The 13,302-nt window shown below is 43.4% G+C and overlaps 1 long non-coding RNA gene across 1 annotated transcript in view; it reads right to left on the reverse strand.

Moving 5' to 3' along the window:
• Positions 1-306: 306 nt before the first annotated feature.
• The window catches only part of LOC307181171, a 427,460-nt gene continuing 414,464 nt past the window's right edge, over positions 307-13,302 (reverse strand). Inside the window, exon 3 of the long non-coding RNA XR_013826062.1 lies at positions 307-395. This is a non-coding gene — a long non-coding RNA (uncharacterized lncRNA). The remainder of the gene's footprint in view (positions 396-13,302) is intronic.

Raw genomic sequence — 13,302 nt, forward strand, 5'->3', positions numbered from 1 at the left:
AAAAAAGTGTAAAATCCAGAAAGGCAGGACAGGCCATGGAGAACTGGGAGCCTTGTTATGCTGATGGGCGAGATGTAAATTGCCAACAGACACTCGGGAGAAGTGTATGGTGTTTCCTGAAACATCTAAAAAACAAAGCAACAGAGCCTAGGGCACTTCCACTTATGGTCCTATAGCTTAGGGAAATTAAAATCAAAAAGACACAGCCACCCCAAAGTTTGGGACGCCTTTGTTTACAAGAACCTCGTTTACCATACAAGTTCAATATCACAGAAAGTGAAAAATGGATAAAGAACTTGTGGTACTTACGTACAATGCAGTATCACTCAGCAATGAAATCTATGTCATCAGGCCCTTAGCAGCATAATGAGTGGATTCAGGTACGATGATTCTAACTGAAATAAGTCTCACAGAAAAAGAAACATCATAAGATATCACTAATACACGGAATGTAAACTTGGCTACACAGGAACTGAATTCCAAAACAGAACAGGGTCTCAAATTTAGAAAACCAACTTATGCTTGCTTAAGGGGAAAGGTGAGTTGGGATGCTGCATAAAACCAGAGATTGAAATGAGCACAGATAAAGTTCCTTAAGCCAAATATGGGATAGACAAGAGCTACACCTTGCTCAACGAAATGGACTCAACACCGCATATTAAACGCCTAAGAATGTACCTGACTAGTAAGTATCTTAAAACCTATGGATTGCTATGTCTCCGAAAGACAATCTAGCATGTGTATAGGGGCATAAACGCAGCAGTGATAGGATTGGAGAGGTTTGGTGAGCAAATGAAGACCCTTTGAAGTCATATTGAATGGTACCCATTCCATGGGTTTCAACTACCCAGGTTTAAGGTATTCTTCCTTCAGCTAAAACATGCATGTGGAACCTAGAGTATGATCAACCATGTGATCGGGACACGTGTTCAAGTATGTCTCAGTTTTTGTACTGGTACTCCGGTGCAACAACCAGACGCTTTATTAACACTCTACCAACTTGGAGAGTCAGCGCCTTTAACCTCCTGTTTGGCCCAGTTTGTAATTTCTGCGGAAGATGAACAGGAATAGCGAGAACCAATGAGAGACTAGCTGGAGGTGTCTGGACGGGCAAATTTAACTCTCATTTCCCACCAGGAAGAGGAATTAACCAAAGGCTCAGCGTGCCGTGCTGGAACCAGTTTAGGGCCTGAAGTCATCCTGCGGTGTTGCAGCCAGGTCACAAGAAAGCGAGTTGAAGAAAGGAGCTCAGGGACACTGTAATTCACAAACCTGCAGAGTTATAAATGACAGCTATCGTCCAAAAATATACTGAAGTAAGGCTGCCAAGAGGACTTGAAAGCGGGGCAGAATTGCAGGAAACCGATTTCAGGAGGTAGACTGGAATTGCATTGAAAGCATAGGAAAAGAGGCAGAATGTCCACAATGATGCACTTGGCCAAAATGGGCGTATGCGTTTTTCCCTGAATATATTCAGGAAAAAACGCATACGCCCTTTTTGGCCAACCAAGCAAACTTGCAAAGGAAATCTGCACTACAATGAAGTCTCACTTACCCCCGGTCAAAAGGGCCATCTGAAAAAAGTGTAAAATCCAACAAGGCAGGACAGGCCATGGAGAACTGGGAGCCTTGTTATGCTGATGGGCGGGATGTAAATTGCCAACAGACACTTGGGAGAAGTGTATGGTGTTTCCTGAAACATCTAAAAAACAAAGCAACAGAGCCTAGGGCACTTCCACTTATGATCCTATAGCTTAGGGAAATTAAAATCAAAAAGACACAGCCACCCCAAAGTTTGGGACGCCTCTGTTTACAAGAACCTCGTTTACCGTACAAGTTCAATATCACAGAATGTGAAAAATGGATAAATAACTTGTGGTACTTACGTACAATGCAGTATCACTCAGCAATGAAATCTATGTCATCAGGCCCGTAGCAGCATAATGAGTGGATTCAGGTACGATGATTCTAACTGAAATAAGTCACACAGAAAAAGAAACATCATAAGATATCACTAACACACGGAATGTAAACTTGGCTACACAGGAACTGAATTCCAAAACAGAACAGGGTCTCAAATTTAGAAAACCAACTTATGCTTGTTTAAGGGGAAAGGTGAGTTGGGGTGCTGCATAAAACCAGAGATTGAAATGAGCACAGATAAAGTTCCTTAAGCCAAATATGGAATAGACAAGAGCTACTCCTTGCTCAACGAAATGGACTCAACACCCCATATTAAACGCCTAAGTATGTACCTGACTAGTAAGTATCTTAAAATCTATGGATTGCTATGTCTCCAAAAGAGAATCAAGCATGTGTACAGGGGCATAAACGCAGCAGTGATAGGATTGGAGAGGTTCGGTGAGCAAATGAAGACCCTTTGAAGTCATATTGCATGGTACCCATTCCACGGGTCTCAACTCTCCAGGTTTAAGGTATTCTTCCTTCAGCTAAAACATGCATGTGGAACCCAGAGTATGATCAACCGTGGGAAAGGGAGACGTGTTCAAATATGTCTCAGTTTTCCTCCCCTGGTACTCGGGTGCAACATTCCAGACGCTTTACTAACACTCTCCCCACTTGGAGAGTCAGCGCCTTTAACCTCCTGTTTGGCCCAGTTTGCAATTTCTGCGGAAGATGAACAGGAATAGGGAGAACCAATGAGAGACTAGCTGGAGGTGTCTGGACGGGCAAATTTAACTCTCATTTCCCACCAGGAAGAGGAAATAACCAAAGGTTCAGCGTGCCGTGCCGGAACCAGATTAGGGCCTGAAGCCATCCTGCGGTGTTGCGGACAGCTCAAAAGAAAGCGAGTTGAAGAAAGGAGCTCAGTGGCACTGTAATTCACAAACATGCAGAGTTATAAGTGACAGCTATCGTCCAAAAATATACTGAAGTAAGGCTGCCAAGAGGACTTGAAAGCGGGGCAGAATTGCAGGAAACCGATTTCAGGAGGTAGACTGGAATTGCATTGAAAGCATATGAAAAGAGGCAGAACGTCCACAATGATGTACTTGGCCTAAAAGGGCGTATGCGTTTTTTCCTGAATATATTCAGGAAAAAACGCATACGCCCTTTTTGGCCAACCAAGCAAGCTTGCAAAGGAAATCTGCACTACAATGAAGTCTCACTTCCCCCCAGTCAAAAGGGCCATCTGAAAAAAGTGTAAAATCCAGAAAGGCAGGACAGGCCATGGAGAACTGGGAACCTTGTTATGCTGATGGGCGGGATGTAAATTGCTAACAGACACTTGGGAGAAGTGTATGGTGTTTCCTGAAACATCTAAAAAACAAAGCAACAGAGCCTAGGGCACTTCCACTTATGGTCCTATAGCTTAGGGAAGTTAAAATCAAAAAGACACAGCCACCCCAAAGTATGGAATGGCTCTGTTTACAAGAACCTCGTTTACAGTACAAGTTCAACATCGCAGAAAGTGAAAAATGGATAAAGAAGTTGTGGTATTTACTTACAAAGCAATATCACTCAGCAATGAAATCTATGTCATCAGGCCCTTAGCAGCACAATGAGTGGATTCAGGTATGATGATTCTAACTGAAATAAGTCACACAGAAAAAGAAACATCATAAGATATCAGTAATACACAGAATGTAAACTTGGCTACACAGGAACTGAATTCTAAAACAGAACAGGGTCTCAAATTTAGAAAACCAACTTATGCTTGCTTAAGGGGAAAGGTGAGTTGGGGTGCTGCATAAAACCAGAGATTGAAATGAGCACAGATAAAGTTCCTTAAGCCAAGTATGGAATAGACAAGAGCTACTCCTTGCTCAACGAAATGGACTCAACACCGCATATTAAACGCCTAAGAATGTACCTGACTAGTAAGTATCTTAAAACCTATGGATTGCTAAGTCTCCGAAAGAGAATGAAGCATGTGTACAGGGGCATAAACGCAGCAGTGATAGGATTGGAGAGGTTTGGTGAGCAAATGAAGACCCTTTGAAGTCATATTGCATGGTACCCATTCCACGGGTTTCAACTACCCAGGTTTAAGGTATTCTTCCTTCAGCTAAAACATGCATGTGGAACCTAGAGTATGATCAACCATGTGATCGGGAGACGTGTTCAAATATGTCTCAGTTTTCCTCCCCTGGTACTCGGGTGCAACATTCCAGACGCTTTACTAACACTCTCCCCACTTGGAGAGTCAGCGCCTTTAACCACCTGTTTGGCCCAGTTTGCAATTTCTGAGGAAGATGAACAGGAATAGAGAGAACTAATGAGAGACTAGCTGGAGGTGCCTGGACGGGCAAATTTAACTCTCATTTCCCACCAGGAAGAGGAAATAACCAAAGGTTCAGCGTGCCGTGCCGGAAACAGATTAGGGCCTGAAGCCATCCTGCGGTGTTGCGGACAGCTCAAAAGAAAGCGAGTTGAAGAAAGGAGCTCAGGGGCACTGTAATTCACAAACATGCAGAGTTATAAGGGACAGCTATCGTCCAAAAATATACTGAAGTAAGGCTGCCAAGAGGACTTGAAAGCGGGGCAGAATTGCAGGAAACCGATTTCAGGAGTTAGACTGGAATTGCATTGAAAGCATAGGAAAAGAGGCAGAACGTCCACAATGATGCACTTGGCCATAAAGGGCGTATGCGTTTTTTCCTGAATATATTCAGGAAAAAACGCATACGCCCTTTTTGGCCAACCAAGCAAGCTTGCAAAGGAAATCTGCACTACAATGAAGTCTCACTTCCCCCCGGTCAAAAGGGCCATCTGAAAAAAGTGTAAAATCCAGAAAGGCAGGACAGGCCATGGAGAACTGGGAACCTTGTTATGCTGATGGGCGGGATGTAAATTGCTAACAGACACTTGGGAGAAGTGTATGGTGTTTCCTGAAACATCTAAAAAACAAAGCAACAGAGCCTAGGGCACTTCCACTTATGGTCCTATAGCTTAGGGAAATTAAAATCAAAAAGACACAGCCACCCCAAAGTATGGAACGGCTCTCTTTTAAAGAAACTCGTTTACAGTACAAGTTCAACATCGCAGAAAGTGAAAAATGGATAAAGAAGTTGTGGTATTTACTTACAAAGCAATATCACTCAGCAATGAAATCTATGTCAAGAGGCCCTTAGCAGCACAATGAGTGGATTCAAGTATGATGATTCTAACTGAAATAAGTCACACAGAAAAAGAAACATCCTAAGATATCAGTAATACATGGAATGTGAACTTGGCTACACAGGAACTGAATTACAGAACAGAACAGGGTCTCAAATTTAGAAAACCAACTTATGCTTGCTTAAGGGGAAAGGTGAGTTGGGGTGCTGCATAAAACCAGAGATTGAAATGAGCACAGATAAAGTTCCTTAAGCCAAATATGGAATAGACAAGAGCTACTCCTTGCTCAACGACATGGACTCAACACCGCATATGAAACGCCTAAGAATGTACCTGACTAGTAAGTATCTTAAAACCTATGGATTGCTATGTCTCCGAAAGAGAATCAAGCATGTGAACAGGGGCATAAACGCAGCAGTGATAGGATTGGAGAGGTTCGGTGAGCAAATGAAGACCCTTTGAAGTCATATTGCATGGTACCCATTACACGGGTCTCAACTCTCCAGGTTTAAGGTATTCTTCCTTCAGCTAAAACATGCATGTGGAACCAGAGTATGATCAACCGTGTGAACGGGAGACGTGTTCAAATATGTCTCAGTTTTCCTCCCCTGGTACTCGGGTGCAACATTCCGGACGCTTAACTAACACTCTCCCCACTTGGAGAGTCAGCGCCTTTAACCTCCTGTTTGGCCCAGTTTGCAATTTCTGCGGAAGATGAACAGGAATAGGGAGAACCAATGAGAGACCAGCTGGAGGTGTCTGGACGGGCAAATTTAACTCTCATTTCTCACCAGGAAGAGGGAATAACCAAAGGCTCAGCGTGCCATGCCGGAACCAGATTAGGGCCTGAAGCCATCCTGCGGTGTTGCGGCCAGCAAAAAAGAAAGCGAGTTGAAGAAAGGAGCTCAGAGGCACTGTAATTCACAAACATGCAGAGTTATAAGTGACAGCTATCGTCCAAAAATATACTGAAGTAAGGCTGCCAAGAGGACTTGAAAGCAGGACAGAATTGCAGGAATCCGATTTCAGGAGGTAGACTGGAATTGCATTGAAAGCATAGGAAAAGAGGCAGAACGTCCACAATGATGCACTTGGCCAAAAAGGGCGTATGCGTTTTTTCCTGAATATATTCAGGAAAAAACGCATACGCCCTTTTTGGCCAACCAAGCAAGCTTGCAAAGGAAATCTGCACTACAATGAAGTCTCACTTCCCCCCGGTCAAAAGGGCCATCTGAAAAAAGTGTAAAATCCAGAAAGGCAGGACAGGCCATGGAGAACTGGGAGCCTTGTTATGCTGATGGGTGGGATGTAATTTGCCAACAGATACTCAGGAGAAGTGTATGGTGTTTCCTGAAACATCTAAAAAACAAAGCAACAGAGCCTAGGGCACTTCCACTTCCACCTAAAAAACAAAGCAACAGAGCCAAGGGCACTTCCACTTATGATCCTATAGCTTAGGGAAATTAAAATCAAAAAGACACAGCCACCCCAATGTTTGTGACGCCTCTGTTTACAAGAACCTCGTTTACAGTACAAGTTCAACATCGCAGAAAGTGAAAAATGGATAAAGAAGTTGTGGTATTTACTTGCAAAGCAATATCACTCAGCAATGAAATCTATGTCATCAGGCCCTTAGCAGCACAATGAGTGGATTCAGGTATGATGATTCTAACTGAAATAAGTCACACAGAAAAAGAAATATCATAAGATATCAGTAATACACGGAATGAAAACCTGGCTACACAGGAACTGAATTACAGAATAGAACAGGGTCTCAAATTTAGAAAAGCATCTTATGCTTTCTTAAGGGGAAAGGTGAGTTGGGGTGCTGCATAAAACCAGAGATTGAAATGAGCACAGATAAAGTTCCTTAAGCCAAATATGGAATAGACAAGAGCTACTCCTTGCTCAACGAAATGGACTCAACACCGCATATTAAACGCCTGAGACTGTACCTGACTAGTAAGTATCTTAAAACCTATGGATTGCTATGTCTCCGAAAGAGAATCAAGCATGTGTACAGGGGCATAAACGCAGCAGTGGTAAGATTGGAGAGGTTCGGTGAGCAAATGAAGACCCTTTGAAATCATATTGCATGGTACCCATTCCACGGGTCTCAACTCTCCAGGTTTAAGGTTTTCTTCCTTCAGCTAAAACATGCATGTGGAACCCAGAGTATGATCAACCGTGTGAACGGGAGACGTGTTCAAATATGTCTCAGTTTTCCTCCCCTGGTACTCGGGTGCAACATTCCAGACGTTTTACTAACACTCTCCCCACTTGGAGAGTCAGCGCCTTTAACCTCCTGTTTGGCCCAGTTTGCAATTTCTGCGGAAGATGAACAGGAATAGGGAGAACCAATGAGAGACTAGCTGGAGGTGTCTGGACGGGCAAATTTAACTCTCATTTCCCACCAGGAAGAGGAAATAACCAAAGGCTCAGCGTGCCGTGCCGGAACCAGATTAGGGCCTGAAGCCATCCTGCGGTGTTGCGGCCAGCTCAAAAGAGAGCGAGTTGAAGAAAGGAGCTCAGGGGCACTGTAATTCACAAACCTGCAGAGTTATAAATGACAGCTATCGTCCAAAAATACACTGAAGTAAGGCTGCCAAGAGGACTTGAAAGCGGGGCAGAATTGCAGGAAACCGATTTCAGGAGGTAGACTGGAATTGCATTGAAAGCATAGGAAAAGAGGCAGAACGTCCACAATGATGCACTTGGCCTAAAAGGGCATATGCGTTTTTTCCTGAATATATTCAGGAAAAAACGCATACGCCCTTTTTGGCCAACCAAGCAAGCTTGCAAAGGAAATCTGCACTACAATGAAGTCTCACTTCCCCCCGGTCAAAAGGGCCATCTGAAAAAAGTGTAAAATCCAGAAAGGCAGGACAGGCCATGGAGAACTGGGAGCCTTGTTATGCTGATGGGCGGGATGTAAATTGCCAACAGACACTCTGGAGAAGTGTATGGTGTTTCCTGAAACATCTAAAAAACAAAGCAACAGAGCCTAGTGCACTTCCACTTATGGTCCTATAGCTTAGGGAAATTAAAATCAAAAAGACACAGCCACCCCAAAGTTTGGAACGGCTCTCTTTACAAGAACCTAGTTTACAGTACAAGTTCAACATCGCAGAAAGTGAAAAATGCATAAAGAAGTTGTGGTATTTACTTACAAAGCAATATCACTCAGCAATGAAATCTATGTCATCAGGCCCTTAGCAGCACAATGAGTGGACTCAGGTATCATGAATCTAACTGAAATAAGTCACACAGAAAAAGAAACATCATAAGATATCACTAATACACGGAATGTAAACTTGGCTACACAGGAACTGAATTCCAAAACAGAACAGTGTCTCAAATTTAGAAAACCAACTTATGCTTGCTTAAGGGGAAAGGTGAGTTGGGGTGCTGCATAAAACCAGAGATTGAAATGAGCACAGTTAAAGTTCCTTAAGCCAAATATGGAATAGACAAGAGCTACTCCTTGCTCAACGAAATGGACTCAACACCGCATATTAAACGCCTAAGAATGTCCCTGACTAGTAAGTATCTTAAAACCTATGGATTGCTATGTCTCCGAAAGAGAATCAAGCATGTGTACAGGGGCATAAACACAGCAGTGATAGGATTGGAGAGGTTCGGTGAGCAAATGAAGACCCTTTGAAGTCATATTGCATGGTACCCATTCCATGGGTTTCAACTACCCAGGTTTAAGGTATTCTTCCTTCAGCTAAAACATGCATGTGGAACCTAGAGTATAATCAACCATGTGATCGGGAGACGTGTTCAAATATGTCTCAGTTTTCATACCCTGGTATTCGGGTGCAACATTCCAGACGCTTTACTAAGACTCTCCCCACTTGGAGAGTCATCACCTTTAACCTCCTGTTTGGCCCAGTTTGCAATTTCTGCGGATGATGAACAGGAATAGGGAAAACCAATGAGAGACTAGCTGGAGGTGTCTGGACGGGCAAATTTAACTCTCATTTCCCACCAGGAAGAGGATATAACCAAAGGCTCAGCGAGCCGTGCCAGAAACAAATTAGGGCCTGAAGCCATCCTGCAGTGTTGCGGCCAGCTCACAAGAAAGTGAGTTGAAGAAAGCAGCTCAGGAGCAGTGTAATTCACAAACCTGCAGAGTTATAAATGACAGCTATCGTCCAAAAATATACTGAAGTAAGGCTGCCAAGAGGACTTGAAAGCGGGGCAGAATTGCAGGAAACCGATTTCAGGAGGTAGACTGGAATTGCATTGAAAGCATAGGAAAAGAGGCAGAACGTCCACAATGATGCACTTGGCCAAAAAGGGCGTATGCGTTTTTTCCTGAATATATTCAGGAAGAAACGCATACGCCCTTTTTGGCCAACCAAGCAAGCTTGCAAAGGAAATCTGCACTACAATGAAGTCTCACTTCCCCCCGGTCAAAAGGGCCATCTGATAAAAGTGTAAAATCCAGAAAGGCAGGACAGGCCATGGAGAACTGGGAGCCTTGTTATGCTGATGGGCGGGATGTAAATTGCCAACAGACACTCGGGAGAAGTGTATGGTGTTTCCTGAAACATCTAAAAAACAAAGCAACAGAGCCTAGTGCACTTCCACTTATGGTCCTATAGCTTAGGGAAATTAAAATCAAAAAGACACAGCCACCCCAAAGTTTGGGACGCCTCTGTTTACAAGAACCTCGTTTACAGTACAAGTTCAATATCACAGAAAGTGAAAAATGGATAAAGAAGTTGTGGTATTTACTTACAAAGCAATATCACTCAGCAATGAAATCTATGTCATCAGGCCCTTAGCAGCACAATGAGTGGACTCAGGTATGATGATTCTAACTGAAATAAGTCACACAGAAAGAGAAACATCATAAGATATCACTAATACATGGAATGTAAACTTGGCTACACAGGAACTGAATTACAGAACAGAACAGGGTCTCAAATTTAGAAAACCAACTTATGCTTGCTTAAGGGCAAAGGTGAGTTGGGGTGCTGCATAAAACCAGAGATTGAAATGAGCACAGTTAAAGTTCCTTAAGCCAAATATGGAATAGACAAGAGCTACTCCTTGCTCAACGAAATAGACTCAACACCGCATATTAAACGCCTAAGAATGTCCCTGACTAGTAAGTATCTTAAAACCTATGGATTGCTATGTCTCCGAAAGAGAATCAAGCATGTGTACAGGGGCATAAACGCAGCAGTGATAGGATTGGAGAGGTTCGGTGAGCAAATGAAGACCCTTTGAAGTCATATTGCATGGTACCCATTCCACGGGTCTCAACTCTCCAGGTTTAAGGTATTCATCCTTCAGCTAAAACATGCATGTGGAACCCAGAGGATGATCAACCATGTGAACGGGAGACGTGTTCAAATATGTCTCAGTTTTCGTACCCTGGTACTCGGGTGCAAGATTCCAGATGCTTTACTAACCCTCTCCCGACTTGGAAAGTCAGTCCCTTTAACCTTCTGTTTGGCCCAGGTTGAACTTTCTGCGGAAGATGAACAGGAATAGGGAGAACCAATGAGAGACTAGCTGGAGGTATCTGGACGGGCAAATTTAACTCTCATTTTCCACCAGGAAGAGGAAATAACCAAAGGCTCAGCGTGCCGTGCCGGAACCAGATTAGGGCCTGAAGCCATCCTGCGGTGTTGCGGACAGCTCAAAAGAAACCGAGTTGAGGAAAGGAGCTCAGGGGCACTGTAATTCACAAACCTGCAGAGTTATAAATGACAGCTATCGTCCAAAAATATGCTGCAGTAAGGCTGCCAAGAGGACTTGAAAACGGGGCAGAATTGCAGGAAACCGATTTCAGGACGTAGACTGGAATTGCATTTCAAGCATAGGAAAAGAGGCAGAACGTCCACAATGATGCACTTGGACAAAAAGGGCCTATGCATTTTTTCCTGAATATATTCAGGAAAAAATGCATAGGCCCTTTTTGGCCAACCAAGCAAGCTTGCAAAGGAAATCTGCACTACAATGAAGTCTCACTTCCCCCCGGTCAAAAGGGCCATCTGAAAAAAGTGTAAAATCCAGAAAGGCAGGACAGGCCATGGAGAACTGGGAGCCTTGTTATGCTGATGGGCGGGATGTAAATTGCCAACAGCCACTGGGGAGAAGTATATGGTGTTTCCTGAAACATCTAAAAAACAAAGCAACAGAGCCTAGGGCACTTCCACTTATGGTCCTATAGCTTAGGGAAATGAAAATCAAAAAGACACAGCCACCCCAAAGTTTTGGACGGATCTGTTTACAAGAACCTCGTTTACAGTACAAGTTCAACATCACAGAAAGTGAAAAATGGATAAAGAAGTTGTGGTATTTACGTACAAAGCAGTATCACTCAGCAATGAAATCTATGTCATCAGGCCCTTAGCAGCACAATGAGTGGATTCAGGTATGATGATTCTAACTGAAATAGGTCACACAGAAAAAGAAACATCATAAGATATCAGTAATACACGGAATGTAACCTTGGCTACACAGGAACTGAATTCCAAAACAGAACGTGGTCTCAAATTTAGGAAACCAACTTATGCTTGCTTAAGGGGAAAGGTGAGTTGGGGTGCTGCATAAAACCAGAGATTGAAATGAGCACAGATAAAGTTCCTTAAGCAAAATATGGAATAGACATGAGCTACTCCTTGCTCAACGAAACGAACTCAAAACTCCTTATTAAACACCGAAGAATGTACCTGACTAGTAAGTATCTTAAAACCTAGGGATTGCTATGTCCGAAAGAGAGTCAAGCATGTGTACAGGGGCATAAACGCAGCAGTGATAGGATTGGAGAGGTTCGGTGAGCAAATGAAGACCCTTTGAAGTCATATTGCATGGTACCCATCCCACGGGTCTCAACTTTCCACGTTTAAGGTATTCTTCCTTCAGCTAAAACATGCATGTGGAACCAAGAGTATGATCAACCGTGTGATCCGGAGACATGTTCAAATATGTCTCAGTTTTGGTCCACTGGTACTCGGGTGCAACATTCCAGACACTTTACTAACACTCTCCCGACTTCGAGAGTCAGTGCCTTTAACCTCCTGTTTGGCCCAGTTTGCAATTTCTGCGGAAGATGAACAGGAATAGGGAGAACCAATGAGAGACTAGCTGGAGGTGTCTGGACCGGCAAATTTAACTCTCATTTCCCACCAGGAAGAGGAAATAACCAAAGGCTCAGCGTGCCGTGCCGGAACCAGATTAGGGCCTGAAGCCATCCTGCGGTGTTGCGGCCAGCTCACAAGAAAGCGAGTTGAAGAAAGGAGCTCAGGGGCACTGTAATTCACAAACCTGCAGAGTTATAAATGACAGCTATCGTCCAAAAATATACTGAAGTAAGGCTGCCAAGAGGACTTGAAAGCGGGGCAGAATTGCAGGAAACCGATTTCAGGAGGTAGACTGGAATTGCATTGAAAGCATAGGAAAAGAGGCAGAACGTCCACAATGATGCACTTGGCCAAAAAGGGCGTATGCGTTTTTTCCTGAATATATTCAGGAAAAAACGCATACGCCCTTTTTGGCCAACCAAGCAAGCTTGCAAAGGAAATCTGCACTACAATGAAGTCTCACTTCGTGCCGGTCAAAAGGGCCATCTGAAAAAAGTGTAAAATCCAGAAAGGCAGGACAGGACATGGAGAACTGGGAGCCTTGTTATGCTGATGGGCGGGATGTAAATTGCCAACAGACACTCAGGAGAAGTGTATGGTGTTTCCTGAAACATCTAAAAAACAAAGCAACAGAGCCTAGGGCACTTCCACTTATGGTCCTATAGATTAAGGAAATTAAAATCAAAAAGACACAGCCACCCCAAAGTTAGGGACGCCTCTGTTTACAAGAACCTCGTTTACAGTACAAGTTCAATATCACAGAAAGTGAAAAATGGATAAAGATGTTGTGGTATTTACGTACAATGCAATATCACTCAGCAATGAAATCTATGTCATCAGGCCCTTAGCAACACAATGAGTCGATTTAGGTATGATGATTCTAACTGAAATAAGTCACACAGAAAAAGAATCTTCATAACATATCACTAATACACGGAATGTAACCTTGGCTACACAGGAACTGAATTACAAAACAGAACAGGGTCTCAAATTTAGAAAAGCAACTTCTGCTTGCTTAAGGGGAAAGGTGAGTTGGGGTGCTGCCTAAAACCAGAGATTGAAATGAGCACAGATAAAATTCCTTAAGCCAAATATGCAATAAACAAGAGCTACT

This window comes from Stenella coeruleoalba (assembly GCF_951394435.1).
Source record: "Stenella coeruleoalba genome assembly, contig: scaffold_189, whole genome shotgun sequence".
NCBI classification, from domain to species: Eukaryota; Metazoa; Chordata; class Mammalia; order Artiodactyla; family Delphinidae; genus Stenella; species Stenella coeruleoalba.